This window comes from Monodon monoceros, unplaced genomic scaffold (assembly GCF_005190385.1).
Source record: "Monodon monoceros isolate NGI ecotype Baffin Bay Population unplaced genomic scaffold, NGI_Narwhal_1 Super_Scaffold_4, whole genome shotgun sequence".
Lineage (NCBI taxonomy): Eukaryota > Metazoa > Chordata > Mammalia > Artiodactyla > Monodontidae > Monodon > Monodon monoceros.
In genome coordinates, this window is record NW_021703781.1 from 30,576,667 (window position 1) to 30,594,981 (window position 18,315).

General features: G+C 38.4%; 1 protein-coding gene across 1 annotated transcript in view; it reads left to right on the forward strand.

Annotated features, from left to right (window-relative positions):
• NRG3 (neuregulin 3) overlaps window positions 1–18,315 on the forward strand; it is a 1,055,237-nt gene that overhangs the window by 323,818 nt on the left and 713,104 nt on the right. The gene's annotated exons all lie outside the window — the stretch shown is intronic.

Sequence of the window (18,315 nt, forward strand, 5' to 3'; positions counted from 1 at the left end):
TGTAGAGTTCATCACCTACTCCTTGCCATAGCTATTCCGGTGCTGACTATACTGGTCTCCTTAATGGTCACGTTCCAAAGCCATGTGACGAAGAAAAGCACAAACTAGGTGACTTCTAATCCCCTTCCTTCCTCTGCCAGGGGCCATTAATAATGTACAGAAAATACAATATCAAATATATGTATACTCCCAAGATTCATTTTATGAAGGTGACTCAACCAAAGACATGTTCATTGTATGTTGTAAAACTACTATGTATTTCTTCTTTCCGAGTAAGAAAGGAGAACTCAAAGGGCTTATGGTTTGGCCTGCATGCTCTCTTGCCAAGCACTGTTCTCATCCCTTGTTCAGGCCACTCTGGTGTGAGATCTTTTATGCTAATGTGATCCACCAAGAAGGACTGATTTGCCCTCGGGCCTCAGCTGGTGCCCATTTTCTTACGCCCTGGGATTTGTTTCCTCCCTACCTCTGGTTCTGTGGTTGAGACTCATTGCCAATTCAGTTCTGACGTGGGAACACTTTCCCTTTTTTTTTCCCTGGGTTTGATTTTTCTTTGCATTTATCTGTTTCCATCAATGCAAAATACTGAAAGGTTCAAATTGATGTTCCTTCTCAAAACATGAAAGGTCTATTTTTCAGACTTCAGTATTTCAAGAGGGAATATCTGTGATCAATATGTCTAAGAATTAAAGAGGAACTCCAGACTCCCCCTTCTGATTGTCAGTAACTCAAAGCAACCTGTTTACCCACTTGGATTCTTCCCAGCAGAAAATGTTAACAATTGTAATTATCACCATTATGCAGTATGTTCAATTGTACAATCAATATAATTACCAAATGGAAATTATACAATAAATATAATTACTGCTTTACTCCTGTGCGGTATTTCACTGGCACTTCACATTTATTTTGTCCTTGAATTAGTAACAGGTGTAATTACAGTACTGTGCTTAGAGCTGAAGCTGAGTAATTGGCAGGAGCGGGCACAGGGTATGGCTGTTGAGAGGGGCCATTGTGACTCATTCTCTGCTGGAATTGCCTGAGGACACCACACAGCCCACCTAGTGGCCCAAAGTCAAGCTGACCTGTGGACACTCTTGGTATAAACTCCAGGTCAAGGATGCCCTGAGTCCTTGAGACACATTACTTTGCCAACCCTCCCTCTTGACTTCCGGTACCACATTGTACCTACTCTTTGTCTTTCTAGACAAACGTATCCTTTCATTAATTTAACAAGTATTTATTGCACAGTGTTTATGTGCCAAGTACTGTTCTACGTGCATGAGATATTCAGAGAACAAGAGACGCATGAAGCTTATAATCTAGTGGATAAAAGCGGACTCCACAAGAAAACAAAGAGAGGTAAGAAATTTATGGTGCTAAGTGCTAAGAAGAAAAACTACTGTAATGTAATACCGTGTTTTGGTTGGGTGGTTAGGGAGACCTTTCCAAGATGTGACATTTGACTTCAGATACTAATGATGAAGCATACTGTTCAGGCAGTGGCTGTGGCAACTGCAAAGGTCCTCAAGGGGAACGAGATTAGGAACAAGCCTATAGTATGCAGGGGGCGAGGATGGGAGAGAGAGAAGGAGAGGGAGCGGGGAGAGGGAGAGAGAGATGGGGAGGGAGAATGTGTGGTGTACTGGAAGAGGTAGATAGAAAGGGGTTTCGATTTTAGAGGGGTTTTAAGGAAGGTAGTGGAGGGTTTGGTGCAGGGTTGTAGCATAACTTGATTTACATCTTGAAAGCCCCTGCTACCTGATATATAAAAAATGAGTTGTTAGAGGAACAAGAACTGAAGAATACTAGATGGGGGAAATTCCAGGTAGGAGTTGCTGGTTGCTGGGCCTATAATGGTGCCAGTGGAGATGCAAATAATGTAGGGATTTAAAAAAGTATTTGGCAGGTAGAGCCACCATTGCCTGCTGATAGAGTTGATGTGAATGTTGAGATGAAGACTGAAATCCCAATGGCTCCAGGCTTTAGACTTGGGACTTACTAAGGGGGAAGTCTGGGAAAAAGAAGACCAGTTTTAAAAGTGAGAAAACAAATCTTGTTCCATCTGAAATCTATTAGATATCCAGGTAGACAGTTGTATAAATATCCTGAAGGGAGCAGCCACTACTGTAGACATAAATGTGAGACTCAGCAGTATTGAGATAGAATGACTCATGGACCAGGGTGAGATAAACATCAGAGACGGAAGATAGAAGAGGTCTCAGGATTGAACTGTGAGTTATTGCAACATTAGGGGTCCAGTGCTGAAGAAGAGTCGGTAAAGAAAATTCAGAGAGAGCTGCCAGTGAGGTAGAAGGAGAGTTTGGACACTCTGGATGCCACACCATCCAAGAGAATGTATATAAGAAGAGAGGAGTTAGCAATATGAAATGTTGCTGAGAGACTAAGATGAAAGCAAAGACATGGTCTTTTGATTTGGCAAGGTGGAGGCTGCCGTTGACCTTGTCAGAAGAGTTTTAATGGAGTGATTGGGATGTAAATGTATGTGTGGGTTGAAGATAAAATGTGAGCGGAGGAAATGCAGACAGTATGCACAGATGACTTTGGGGGAGTGCTGTGACAAAGAGCGAGGAGCCCAGCTGTAGGTGGAGGGACACAAGGGTCAAAGAAAGGCAACTCGATATTTTTGTGTGCAGAGAAGTATGGAGGATGAAGAATGGATGCTGCAAGGTGGGAGGTAGATTTCTGTGGGAACAATGTCCTTAAGTAGATGAGACATGAAATACAGAATATAAGTGGAGGGACTGTCTCTGACAGCAGTAGAGCCTTGTCTTCCCTCGTGACAGGAAGGAAAGCTAGAGTGTAGGCACGGATTCCGGAAGGTCAGTCCATGTAGTGGTGGGAGGACTGTTGCTGCCTCCCAGTAGTTCGTGATCTAAGGAAAGAGACACCTCGTGCACATCTCCCTATATGAGTCAGACAGCGGTCTGAGCAGAGAAGCAAGTGCGGGGGTGGGAGGAATTCTTCTCCAAAGTTTGACAGAGTAGGTGGCATTTGACGTGGGCCTTTAATAATACATATCATTATGCCGTTGTGAGACTTACACATCAACAGGTTTTAGTGCATTTTCTCTAGGAGGCCCCCTGGTAAAAGTCATTTTATCAAGGAAGACACAGGTTGATCTCTTGTTCCTAGAAATGTTAACTTTCCTCAGACATTCCACCCTTTCTCGGGCGTCACTGCCTTTTAAGATGCCCTGTTCACCTCTTGAAACTCCCTTTCTCCTTTTCCTTTGGCCAATCTTTACTTGTCTTTCAAGGCTAAGTTGAAGGGTCAACGATTCCAGAAAGGCTTCCCGATTCATCCCGCAGCCCCCTTATCAATTTGGGTTGGATCCTTCGTGTATGTCGGTGGGGCAGGTATAAGGATTCTTATTTTGTGGGTGTGTTAGGATGGGCACTGGTCCAAGCCACATGGCTGGAAGAAAAGTGCCCATGGTGGGAGCCATCCCAGAACTCAGACAAAAGAGAGCATGCAAGCTCCAGAGGGTTGGATTGAAGGCTGCCCGAATAGGACAGTGTTGGCAGCCTTGGAAAAAGTCCTTGTTCATGTCTCCATGTACATGTGCAGTAGGTCTAGCCTTGCACTTGACTTTGGTCAAAGACCATCTTTCTACTTATGATGAGACAAGCAGTTAAGAATATGGGTCTTCTTCTTTTCAAAGAGGTATTCTTTATCAAGGAACTAGATGAATTCAGTGGGTCAACTCCGTTCTCTGAGTTTTCATTTCTCCGACATGAAGGCTCCAGGATACTTTCTATGTAGACTATATGTCAGCGACACAAGCCACAGACCAAAAATTGTTCTGCAAAGTTTATAAAATTCGGTTATATGTGTGAAGTGCTTGGAATAATGCATAATCAGCACAGTGTATTTGCTGTTTTTATTATTCTTTGGGATCTGGTGTGGGCTTATATTCTGGTTGATAACTTGACTGTAAACTCATTCTCTGGATGCTGTCCCATCTTTTTTCCCCCAAAAGGTGATGCTGTGCCTGTAATCATAAGGAAAGCATGTTATCCTAGATAAACAGCACTCGAGGGCAAAAGGGTACCTGAAGTCCATGTACTTTTGATCTAAGGTAATACTAGAAAAAGAAAGGTTGTTCTAGAATGTAAGCAATTCTGATAAACTTGAGAAACAAAGAAAGGTCTTGAGATCTTTAGGCTATTCATGTTTTCCTTTTTAGAAAAATTTGTCTTTAATTCTTTAGTCCCCAAATATGTAATTATAGTAAACAAAACAGAAGCAATAACTAAATTGTTCATTGACATATCTGCTTTGTCTAAATTGCTCTTGAAGGGTTTCAGAATTCTTCATAATATTGCATTGACTAGTCTGATCAAAAGAGAGGACATTTACTTACAAATATGTAAAAGCATCTAGAGTTTGAAAGTCAATGAATATTTGTCCAAAACTTACATACTTGTTCCACTAAAAGCCTCTGCTTCTAAGCATTTAGTTATCACTAATATATCACTTAGCTATCACTTCATAGTCATTGAAAATATGGGAAAGAAACATTGAAAATATTGCTTGAAGAAATACAGCTTATCTGGCTACTTTCATGATTTTTCAGATGTAATATGGAAGAAAAAGATATATAAACACTCTTTCCCTGGGTAGCAGATCAAACAAAGGGTAGATTTTTATCTTTGCAATAGGTCCTGGAGGAAAAAAAAAAATAAAAGATGGTTTAGAAGGAAAGAAAAGCATTTATAATCCTTGGCTATCTCATTAATAAGAAAGTAGAGAAATTCTTGACATACGGGTAATAAGAGTACATGTGCTGACTGTCTGAGTCGGATATAATTCCAGTATGCAGTTCAGATCAGCACAGGAGATTTAAAATCCCCAAAATTTCTTACACAATCAGTCCTTATCAACTTACTTTAATTTGGGGAAAGGCTATATTTCCATATGAGGTTTAAAAAAGTGTTGGATCATTTATTTATTCACTCATTCATTCATTCACCTTTTTTTTCCAGTTTGAATTTATAGAATATCAGTTGGGTATAAGGTCCTGATTCTAACTGTAATGTACTTACAATAACTCAAGAAAGGGTAAATAAAGGTATAATACTAATTATTTTACTAATTTATTAGTTTATTAACTTATTCCCTAAAGCCTAGTAGAGTGTATAGTGCCAAGCTTCTCAAACCTAAACCAAAAATACGAAGCAAATTTGTGACATTTCCTGGAATCTTCTCTCCCTGGAGTTCTGGGATGTTAGTTGCAGCTTTGCTTAATTCATGATAGGACATGTTCTGGAAGTTGATTCACTGAATATAGTTCATGGTCTAAGTACATAGGTTGGGAAATTCTTTCATATGAAAATTTAAGTCAACAGAGAAGCCAGTCTGTCTCTTACTACGCCACTTTGTTTATGCAAATGTATATTTGAGCCCCTTTATCTAAAACCTTGATTTTCTCATTTATCTGCACTTATATAAACTTGTATAAGGACAGACAGCAAAGATAGTGATTTCTTACCTGCAGGGTGATATCTGTTGTGTAATATTAGGATGACTGCATAAAAAACTAGGATTTTAGATAGAGATCAAGGAAATAATCTATGCCTACTGTCTACAGCATTACAAGTCCTGCTGTATTAATCTAGTTTCCAAAGTGCACTATTTTTTTCTTTCAAAAAGTTTACAGACAAGTGTCCAGAATCTTGGTTTCTGAATATGTGCGTGTGCATGTGTGTGTGTGGAGGTTGAATAATGAAAGAAGCATACTCCTGTTATGGCACTTAGGGAATTACTGTGGTGCACAGTTCCCTAAGCCTTAGTTTCCTTATCTGCAAAGTGGGGTTAGAAACTGTAAAAGGCAAGAAGACGGATGTGCCCTAAGAGCCTGCAGAAGGAACATAGTTCTGCTGACGCCTGGATTTCCTTATCTGCAGAAATGTCAGGAACTCTTGTAGGTGTTGGGAATACAATAATGAACAAGGTAAGAGGTTGAATAAATGATGAATATGTGCATTCTTAGCTCTGTGCTTATACAGTGCTTATTGTATTAAGACAGTTGGTGCTGTTGTTGTGGCTGGTATAGTAGTGTGATGGTAGTAGTAGTAGTAGTGGTAGTAGTACTAGTAGTAGTGTAGCGTTAGTAGCAGCAGTGGCAGCAGTAGTTCAGTAATATTGACTCTGGTATCGGACTGGATATTTCCTGACACACTGATACCCACTTCTAATAACCAGTGCCTACCCGATCCCTAACACCGAGCAGATATTCACGTACTTACTGAATGGAAACATTGAATAAATTTGTTTGTATATAATTTTATAATTAACAACTGGAAGAAAGACAGGCAGAAAGAGAATTTAGACAAACAACCATGGGATGGGATTACTCACCCTTCTTATTTCTCACAAGGAATGAGATGATAGGAAAGTAGGAGGAGAGGAGTGGGGTACATTTCCAACATTAGCTGGAAAAATATATCAACTGTGTGATCTAATCCTATCTTCACAACAGTCCTATGAGGAAATAGGAATAGAGAGGCTAAGTCGCTTTCCCAAAGTCACAAAGCTAGTATGGTGATGGGTTTAGCCATGGGATCAGGCTTGTTTGTCTCCGAAGCCCCTTCTCTTTCCTTATCCCCCCGAGGTAAAGCTGAGAACTTCTTTTGGGGTCAACTAACACTCAAGAGTTTAGAGTTTTGAGCTTCAGGGAAAGGCTTTGCAATATGTATGTCCTATTGCCACTGAAGGAACAAAAGAGACATCATGTTTAACTGAGCCAAGTTCAGTTTCAATTAAGCAAAAGAGATAGGCTGAACTATAGGGCTGTGGTTCAGGGTGGACAGCTTGAACTTGGCAATATCTAGATGTGGTTGCAGTTGCAACCCTCGGGGCCAGATGGCTTGCAGAAAGACCCAGACCCTGGGCAGGAAACCTAGCCTACTTTCTCTGGAGGGAAGTAGTTTAACGTATAGGATTTTGACAGTACTTTCACCAAAAGTTATTGGTGCTTTCACATTGTTTAGAATGATTTTGATTTCTTATAAGCAGCTAAATCATGAATTACCTGAAATCATTCCTGTCATGAACTGTCCATTCTCCCTTGTGGTGTTTCAGTCAGCCCTCCAGGATTTCCAGGTCTATACTTGAGATTAAAAAGAAAAATCTAAGAAAAAATCTTAGAAAAATTTATTTAAGGAGATCAACTAATTTCTTAAAGAGTAGTGGCCATTTTGATGGGAGACCTTTAAGCAGTGGTTATTGAGGAGAAAAATCATCATTTAGGACTGAAAAAAGTTGGCTTTTTCAGCAAGGACCTGGTAAAGGAGGTGCTCTTAGAAGAAAGAGTAATGTAAGTAGGAAACATCATAAAAGTAATCAGGCAGGATACCTTTGAAAGGTAACTTATGAAAGGGAAACTATAGAACCCCTTCAGTAGATTTTTCTGTGATATGTACTAAGTGTTTTTTCTTAAAAAGATGCAAAGTACATTTCACTTCACATAAATTCAACATTAATCAATCAATCAATTAATTCAGTGTCTAGTATATAAGAAATTATATTCAGTTCTGCTAAAAATTTAGGGAAGAGTGAAATATAGGTCATGTTTCATAGGAACATAAAGCTTACAGAGCAAGATAATAGTAAGCCATCCATATAGCAGTAATGAAAGGTGAAGGACCAAATATTTCCTGAAGACCCCCTATGTTACCCATTAGGTATGTTTAATTGTTTCCATTTTAAAGAGGAAGAAACAGAGGTTTAGATGGATTGTACAATTTCCTCAAGGTCACAGAGGTATAGATTCAGAGAGAAGACTGAATTTAGTGCTGTATCCACTAAACCACTTGACTCACGTAAGACGGTTGTTTGGAGGTGTAGGCTGAGGTGTCAGAACTTTAAGGAAGAGGTAGCATTTGATGTATGCATTGGAGATAGAATTGTGACAAATGGAATTTTAGAGTGTGGTCATTCTAGATGTGCAGCTTGCAGGGTTGAGGAGCAAACAAAGGGGTATGTGGATCTTCATCAGTTTTCCCTGAGTGATTAGCATTTGAGAAACTGAAGGAAAACAAATCCAAATATCTAAGTTAGCACTGGCTTCACTGACCACTTTTGAAAGGACAATTCCATATACAGCTCTTTACCTCCTTCAGTCAATAAACAATTGTTACTGAGTGAATTCATATTCTATTATATTGTACAAATCATATCATAATTACTTGGAAATCATATTATCTACATATATGTAGATGGAGCGGAGCCTTTCCTCTGGTCAGGATGCCCTGATTGAATCCATATGCCTCATTTGTTGAATCAAGATCAATGGTTTAAATGTCAAGGTCTGTACCAAAAGGGCTGACAGACTTCTGTCTTTTACTGAAGCCCCCTTGATAGATGAAGAAGGCATAGTCTTACAAGAGGGGTGGACATGGATTGAGCTGACTAGAAGAAAAACATATGTCAGAAAAATTACTGAATGCTATCAGACGATTTAAAAACATCCCTAAATGTCCTATAGCCCAAAGCACATTTGTGGACAACAAACTGTTCATTTTGATTGATATGTGATATGCGCATAGGGCGATGTTTTAGATTAGAGGAAGGCAGCCTGGGGAGGACATGAATATCAGGGTGAAGAAGTTGGATTAATAGGGGATGATTTGATTATTTGGGGCAGAGAAAATAATATTTGCAGCTGTGCTTTAGAAAGACCATCTGTGAGTCATATGTAGGGTGGCTTATAAAGAGAAGAGTAAAGACAGAGACACCAGCCAGAAGGCTGTTGGAAAAGTTCAAGCAAGACTTCAGATTAAGTCAGTGGTAATGGAAAAGAAGAGCTGGACTTGGATTCTAATGAGAATTCTGTTTCCACAGAAGGGGTCAGCAGATTGGAAGTAGATGGTAAGGCAGCAAAAAACATCAACAATGCCTTTCAGTATTTGAGGTTTAGAAATTCAGCTTGGTTTCGGTTTGGATATAGTAATTAACATTTTTATTTATTTATTTTTGTTTGTTATTGAAGTATAGATGATGTATAATATTATATGAGTTACAGGTGTACAATATAGTGATTCACAATTTTTAAATGTTATATTCCATTTATAGTTATTATAAAGTATTGGCTGTATTCCCTGTGTTGAATAATATATCTTTGTAGTTTATTTTATACATAATAGTTTGTACCTCTTAATCCCCCAGTTCCTCTCCCCACTGGTTTGTTGTCTGTATCTGTGAGTCTGTTTCTTTTTTCTTATATTCACCAGTTTGTTGTATCTTTTAGATTCCAAGTATAAGTGATATTACAGAGTATTTGTCCTTCTCTCTTTGGCTTTTTTCACCTAGCATAATACTCTCCAGGTCCATCCATATTGTTGCAAATGGCAAAATTTTATTTTTTTTATGGCTGAGTAGTATTCCTGTGTGTGTGTGTGTGTGTGTGTGTGTGTGACATCTTTTTAACCTTTCTTCTGTTGATGGACATGTAGATTCAAAGATGAAAGTGGCCTACTCTCTTCCACGTAGTAATGGAAAGATACAGTCACTCTGGAAGGTCAGGTCACTGTCTTTGGAGATACTTTACATGGTAGCATTGCTTAAAACTATGACTTTGTCTGCAAATCAAGAACATAGCCATCTTTCACGGGTGGTCTAACATTAACAAAGATCATAAGAGATATATAAAATCGGTAGGCAAAATTAATAAATTATAATACAAAATAAAATAAAGGCTGTATTAATATGGTTATGTTTAGCCCCTTTTCTCCCTGGAGGTTATACCACCATGGAAAATCAAATCATAAGAATCAAAAGCAGAAGGCTCCTTGGCGGACAAGGAATTAGAACAATGCAAGTTGAATGGATCAAACATTTAACAACAGTGTGGTGCATTCATTAGCTCACAGAAATGACTCTGCTGGTATGACAAGCAATTGAAATCTCTCTGTCAAGTCTCCATTTCTCTATGGTCAAGATAGGCTGGGTTATGCCATGGTAACAAGTGAATCCAAAAATCTTTTTTTTTGAATTTAATTTTATTTATCTTTTTATACAGCAGGTTCTTATTAGTCATCCATTTTATACACATCAGTGTATACATGTCAATCCCAATCTCCCAATTCATCACACACACCCCACACACACCCCATCCACCACCGCTTTCCCCCCTTGGTGTCCATACGTTTGTTCTCTACATCTGTGTCTCAGTTTCTGTCCTGCAAACCAGTTCATCTGTACCATTTTTCTAGGTTCCACATATATGCGTTAATATACGATATTTTTCTCTTTCTGACTTACTTCACTCTGTATGACAGTCTGTAGATCCATCCACGTCTCTACAAATGACTCAATTTCGTTCCTTTTTATGGCTGAGTAATATTCCATTGTATATATATGTACCACATCTTCTTTATCCATTCGTCTGTTGATGGGCATTTAGGTTGCTTCCATGACCTGGCTATTGTAAATAGTGCTGCAATGAGCATTGGGGTGCATGTGTCTTTTTGAATTATGGTTTTCTCTGGGTATATGCCCAGGAGTGGGATGGCTGGGTCATATCTTAGTGGTTTAAAATGCTAAAGGTTCTTTGTTGCTCAACCTATGTGTCCATTTCACATTGGCTGTCTGTCTGGCCCATGTTATGTTTACTTCATGATTAGAGTGGTGGGATGGCTTCTATCTAGATCACTGCTGGTTGTCATGGCAGAGAGAAAAGAGACACGTTGAACCATATACCACCAGCTCTTCAAGTTGTTGCAAATGACACATCTCACTTCAGCCCATATTCCATTAGACAAAGCAAATATTATATACTCCCCGAGTTCAGGCAGGCAGGGATGAGTGAGAATGATCCTCTTATAGGGCATTGGGAATATTTAGCATTCTGGAATGCAGTCTGTTGCACTAGTTCAGGTTCGGATGAGGACCAACATTTTATCTCTGACTTTTTTTTTTCTTCCTTATTTAACTAAACCTTTGATTGATTATTTTAATATGTTAAATAAAAATGCATCAGTCAGGTTACAAGAAACTCTTTTTAGAGTGAGAAATTTTCTAACTCTTTAAGGTAACATTGTGTGTCTCTACTTTGATTCACTGAAGTAGACTGTACCATACAATTCAGGACAGTGCTCTTATATTTTGGAATCCACCTCACTGTATAACCCATGCATTAACAGGAACTTTATAGAATCAGAGGTGCTGACAGTCTATACAAGCTATGTATTAGTCAAGATAACTATTGTTATTTTGTAGTTGGCTTATAGTAAACATCTCAGTGTCTTGATACAACAAAAGTTTCTTTCTTGTTGATATCATAGTCTGATGAGGGTCTGGTAGTTCTCTTTGATGGCTCTGCTCTGTGCCAGATATCTTCTATTTGACACTCTGTTCACACCCATCCTCCACCTTGGTGTGTGCCTCAGAGGCTGTCCTAATTAGACTTCATCAGGGGCTCTGTTGCTATCTATTTCTGGTTGGGTTTAGCCAATGGAGGACAATAACAGAAAATTACTGAAGAACAGAAGGGAATAGGTTGAAGTTTTTATTTCTGCAGTGCTCTCTCTCCTGGCAGTGTGCTTCTTTTAAAGAGAAATTCTCCAGTCAAGTGGCGTTCTTCATGCAACTCTCCCTCTGGGTTCTGGAATCTATATCCTTCATTCACTTCTTCAGGCCTAGGAGTAAGAATGTCTCCCCATTGTTGGTAAACACCTGGGGCACTGCATCATTCTGCCTATTCTAAGTTGCTATCAGTAAAACTTGCCCTTGCCTATGTAATTTGTTCCTTTGCATCCAGCTCAGTTTTTCAATCTGTGTGAGCCACATGGTTATCTACTAGGACTCTGACATATATTCTCAAAGCTGTCTGGTAATTCAAGCTTGTTCCACCTTGTGATGCTACCATCTTAAACACGTGAAGTCTGTGGTTGCTGCGGAAGTAAAGGCAGACTGTGGACATTTGAACAGGGTTTTGTGGTCAGTCCTGTATGTGCAGATACTACCGCCCACATCTCATTGACCAGAACCTAGTCACATGGCCCCAGCATAACTGAAATGCAGTCTTCTCGTGGACCCAAAAGGTGGGAAAGAAATGGGATTTGCTGAGCACAGCATTATATGTGTCACAGGTGGAGGTGGACAGTAGGTAGATGGAATGTGGGCATTAACTCAGAAAGATGATATTAGAGACATATACGAGAAGTTTGGAGGATACTAAATATTGTGCCAAATTCAACCAGGTGCATCCTCCCATCTCTCGACCAGATGTCCTTACATTTACAGATAACATCATCATTCTCCAATTTACTCAGGCTCTCTGACCTTCAGTCTCTTCCTCTATTTATATATTAAGTTAGGACTAATCTTGCAGATTTCAGTTCTGTGGTTCTTCTGTATCCCACCTGTTCCTTTTCATTTTAACTAACAGCGACCTGGCTTAACGTGCTAGGCGAAGCTGCACAAGTAAATGAGAATTGTTGGAGAAATGGTCTATAGGAAAAAAGACAACAAATGGCAGACTCTCAGGTATGTCCACAAACATGGAAGCAAAAGGAGAAGTCATAAAGATAGACCAAGAAGGCTCAGTAAGAGGTGTAAGAATTAGCACAGTATCATCAAAGACAGTTCAGGAATGAAGTTTGTGAAGGGGGCATGATCAAAGGTGACAGATTTGGGCAGGTATGAGAGGACATGCAAAGGAAGTTTAGGCATTCGTGCTTACGTCTCGACCAATATTGGATTGGACTGAGCAATCAGGAGGCACTGAATGCTGCATAGCGACGATGGAGAGGAGGATGTTTCAGAGCAATGAGTGCCTGCATTCCCATCACTATCATGCTTGCTTCCTTTCCATCCTCAGCACAACAGTTTACCTGGTACCTTCCCCAAAGATCTTACTTTCTTTACCTTCTACCACACCTATTTTTCAACTCCAGATATCACTATTTTCTCTGCTCTTCCTGTCTTTGAAGCACACCTTATTTGTGTTATTTAATCACAGTTGGTTCTCAATCATTACTCAATAATACTTTGATTCTTACTGATTCTCTATTCCAATGTTCTGTTCTAAATCAAACTTATTAAGCCTCTCCTAACCACACACATACCCTTCAATGAAGCTCTGCTTTTCTTCCTTCTACCTAAAACTTCTTTGTTCCTTTGACTCCTTGGTATGTTTAAGAAAGTAGAGACTTTCCTTTCTAAGGAATATATTGCTGTTTGCTTTTCTCACTCCCCAAAACACCTTAATTCCTCCGGTTTAATTAGCATCTTCAAATATTCAGTTTCTCCACTACTGCTTACTCCTTTGCTTCAGGGATTAAGAATAGATTGAGAACAAATCATTGAAATCCCCATGACCACCTTTAGATGATATGTGTGGCCTCTTCCCCACCAGACCCTGACAATTTGCTAAACAAATGATTATCATTGGCGTAATAGCCAGTTCTTTTCATTTTCCCCAGCTAACCCTCTGCTGAAATTGCTAATAAGCTGCAGAAATGGACAATGGCAGGCAGGCGATATGGCTAGAGTGGGAGGCCTTGCTAACCCACAGGCAGCAAATCTAGAAATGAGCACGTTGCAGGAATAGTAGTCCCATCTCTTCTAATCTCCCCAGTACTAGGGTTATTATGTACAGACTGAACCACGCTTGAGGACTATTCACTGCTTTTCATTTGGCTTTCCCTTTGGGCTGGCTGAAGTAATTGTTTGCTTTCCAACGTTCAGATGCTTTGAATGTGTGCTCTGTATTGTAGCTATCGCAATGACCTTTACACTGAGCTACATATTAAAATATTTTTGTCTATTTTTGATGTATTCTAAATTTCTTCTTTATCTGTAAATTCATCCTCATCTTTATGCCCAAAATAGGAGAAATAGTACATTTGAAAACTAGTCACGTAACATATTTGCAAGGTATGTTCCCATACTTTGTCTACTTCAGCCTCAAACCAAACTATAAGGTTGATATTGTTAATTCCATGTTACAAAGAAGGAAATTGTGGCTGGGACAGGCTCAGGCCCTTGACTAGCTGGCTCTTGTTCTTTGTAGTTCCTGTTCCTGGATGCTAAGTCCTTTTATCTGCATTTCTGCTTTCCTAATTGCTTTTGACAAAAGGAAACAGGAACATGCTTGAGAAGCAATAGACTTTCCAGATGAGTTGCCAGACTAAATGACCTTTAAGGTTTGTTCCAATCTGGATGTCTCTGATTCTCTCCTGATTATACTGTGATAGTATTAGGCAATCATTGTAATTGTCCTAGCTGAATGAGAGAGTAGCTGACTGAGTGAATTATTATTTTCAGCAATAATTTTTAATATCTTCTATTTTTATTAATTAGGAAAGAAATCCCAAGGTCTCCAAGGGAAAATGTATATTTACTTGCACTTAGAGTTCAGTAGTAAAGAGCATGGGCCACTTACTAGTAGATGATTTTGGGTAAGTTAACATTTCCTTTCTGCCCCTTAGCCCCTTATTCATAATATGGGGTGAATAACATACCTACCTGTAGAGTTTTTGTGAGGTTCAAATTACTGTGCACGTGTAAAGTGCTTAGAATGGTGCCTGGCACATAGTAAGTTCTCAATAAACAGCAGCTGACCTTATTTTTTGTAAAAATAGAAAAGATGTATAAGGAAACTGTCATTTTAAGAATAGTTAGCATCAATTGATTTACAGCTTAAAGTTGCTTATAGTATTTGACCATTGAATTTTTGCAAAACACCTTATATGCATTGTCTCATTTAACCCAAACTATCAGAGACTAACAATTATTATTAGCATTTAATAGATGAGGAAACGGAGGCATAAGAAAGTTATTTAACTTACTTCAGTCTCATAGATATGAATTATGTAAGAACGAATCAAACAAGTTTGTCTGGAGAAAGGCCATAGCTCTAACTAATGTGCTAAGCCTTTCTGGTATGTTTTAGATTAAACAATGATTAAATAACATTGAAAGTCTTTTAAATGCAATTGGGAATGGTATCGTAGAATTACACCTGTATTCCATTTCTACTATAATCAGACATTTAAAATTGTATACCTTGATAAGTCACTGGCGTGACCCGCAAAATTGTAAATAATGAAAGTAAATCCTTGCAATGAGTGTTTATTATGAAGCGCTTTACTTTCATTCTCTCACCTAAAACTCTCAGAAGAGGCTGGAGCACAGAAGGGTATGTGCCACACCCTTAACCATAGTGCTTCCCACCTTGCTCTTCATCTTGTCAATTAGATAAAAGAACAGTCAAAAATATGTTTGAGGATCTTTGTTTTTTGTTCTTTCCTGAATGAATATCAATAATAGGAGGAAAAATATCTAAAATACATATGAGGGAAAAAAAAGATTATTTTCAAAAACAAAACCCTCTAGCTTTTAAGTAATTCATCACAGAGACAAAGCAATACAGTTTCATGCCTCATAACAATTTAATAAATATTACTAAAATATGGCAACTGCTACCATGACTCATTAGCAAGCTGTTTGTGTAATATAAACTTATCCAGAATTGTTTGGGGGAGTTGGTATGTTAATGTAATACACAAAGTAATCTCTGAAGGAAGTCAGGAACATATGGTCTCTGCTCATCAGCTAACCCCCAGGGATTGCACCAGAATCTCTTTTCTTATAGCTCCATGACATTGAGAGGAGAGATGGGAAGAAGATAGGGGAAAAAAGAGCAGTGGGAAGAGAAACATTGATTACTCAAACCATCAAATTGTACTTGGAAGGATAAATCAAGAATCACAAAGTTAACATCTTCAAGGAATCTGTTAAAATACAAGTGGAACATTGCAGCATTGGAAGTTTTCAGAATATATGTTCTGAATCTTGGCACACAGTTAATCCTTTCAGCAACCACGATAAAATGCTGCATATAGCATGCCACTGGCCAACATAAATGAGTTGGACGCCATCTATCAAAATCAACATTCCTTTGAACATATTTTCAATGTTTTAAATTCCAAAGTTTACATACATATTAGACCATCTCTCTCTTAAAAGGAATATGATATATTTTCTAATTTAAAGAGGCCTATCTTGTCCCAATTAAATGTGTTTGAATAGAAAACTGTAGTGTTAACAACATCGGTCAGCGATCATTTACGTATAAGTAGAAGTATGTACTTTAAGAATTATGTTTACTTAATAATCATCCCTGCTCCCTGGAATTGGGAGATCAGAAACTTTTTTTATTTACCCAATGATATGATATAACCACTAAATTTTGAATAACTCTATCATTGCAGGATAAGGCCTGGCTGTTAGTTGGAACAATAAAATGATTGGTCAGTACTTTACATTCTGGAGCATCTTTTTAATGGAAGAATTATCTCAAGAGTGCATTTTTAAGACAGTTCAATAGGGCTCTTGTGAATGCATTGTTTTTGTTTAGTTGGAAAACTTTTAAATGAGGTATTATTTTATCACTTTTACATTTGTGTTCTTTTGTTTTAATTTGCTCTAAAATCCTTTCAGTTTCACATTTTATCCTAAGTCTAGGTAAGATGCAGCCCCAAACCTTCCCCCAGGCAAAGTCAACCTTGGGTTATTTAAAGAGTGGCTTTATGACAATTTCATAAGTAAATGTAGTTAATGAAAAAAAGCAAGGATATATACTTAAAATAAGTAAATATAATAAGTAATTCTTTCACTTAAGATTTGGATTACTTCAAGAAGGAGTGGGATTAGGGTATAACTATATTAATATTGATATTGGTATATATTTTATACACATATAAAGAAGATTTTCCTGAGAAAATAGAGAAGTAACAGGGAGAAAACTGAAATATGACTATAACATACCCAGACAAGAGGCTTTGTATAGAGGAAAAGAGAGCACTAAATTTGCCAAATATAAAGATTTTATAGATAGAGTTAATATTAGTTTTATTTAGGCATCTGAGGCTTGGTCAGACTCTTCTCAATGAGTCTATTTTAAGGTGAAGTTATTAAAGGCTGGCTCTCATTTCACGGAAATTATCTGAAGTTGTTTTGTGTGGAAACAGCCTGCCTCATGTGATTGTACTCTGAAGCACTCCAGCTAGAAGGCGGCTCTGTGACTTGCAATTTAAATATACAACAAATTCAATCAGGTGCCAGGGTGCCTGCCTGCTGGCCGGCCATATTGGAAGAGGGGAGAAGTGAAGGGCAGGGGGTTGAATGGAGATTGGGATGTGTGAAAGGGAAGACTTAAACTTTGGGGCTGGAAGAGCGCAGGGTGCTGCAAGAAGCATTGTGTCAAGCTGAATAATTCATGGTGCAGTACTAATTTTGACTCTGGAGAAAATTGCCTTCTCGCTGTGCCAACAGCTAGGCAGTGAGACCAAAAATCAAAGAGGAAGCTAAATGGAAGGGGAGAAAACACCCCGAATCAACACAATATCAAATTGACAACCTGTTTAAGGTTGCAAGTATTGTCAAAACACATGAATACACGTTTTAAACCTTACCTACAATTGAGCATTCAGATTTATGCACATACTGATCTGTATGCAATAATAGGTAAATATTTTATAATTATCTTCCAAAATAACTCCTTGATATTAATGCAGAGACTTCCAGTAAGGAAATAAGCATTTGTGTTGTTCATTGGTACTTGGTAAAAACAAACTGCATGTCTTGGTATAGTGTAACGGATCCATCATCATTTTCTACTTACACAGTCATATGAGTGCCAGAAATGACCTTTTGAGTTAATTAACAAAGCTGACATAAATATGGAACTTGATAAATGTTAATATTTATTGGATTTCTAAAATCCAGATGGTCTTCCTTCCAGTTTCCTGAGTAGATGGAATTAAATAAGAGTACTTCTAAAATGCTACCTTAGGCTTCCTATCTGTCACCTGTTCATTTAATTCTTTTCTTTAATGATTAGAATGAATTACGAATATTTCTAAAAGCAAACCACTGATTCACGTTTAAGCCATTAACCAGGGTTTAAACTATAGGACTTTTTGCTCAAATATAGCAGCATTTAGAAATTTGGTCCTTCATTTCCTTTTCTTTAAAGAGTTCTTTAAGGAGTTCAAACAGCTTCTCAGAGGTAAATGCAGGATTAGATAATGAAGATATTTGAGGTGAAGACTTTCTCATTTTGTTTGTTTTGTTTTCTAAGGAAAAGCCAGATTTGACTCCGGGTTGTAGAAAGGCATCCTTGGCAGAAAAATGCCATCCCATGAGTGTCTGAATGAGAGTGTGCATCCTGCCTGCTCACAGGTAGCCAAGCGAGTCTTCTGGGACAGAGCAGGGTTTCTAAAAATCACCTCTGGCAAAGATGAGGGCTTTTCCTTAGTGGTTTGCACTGTTGTATAGGGC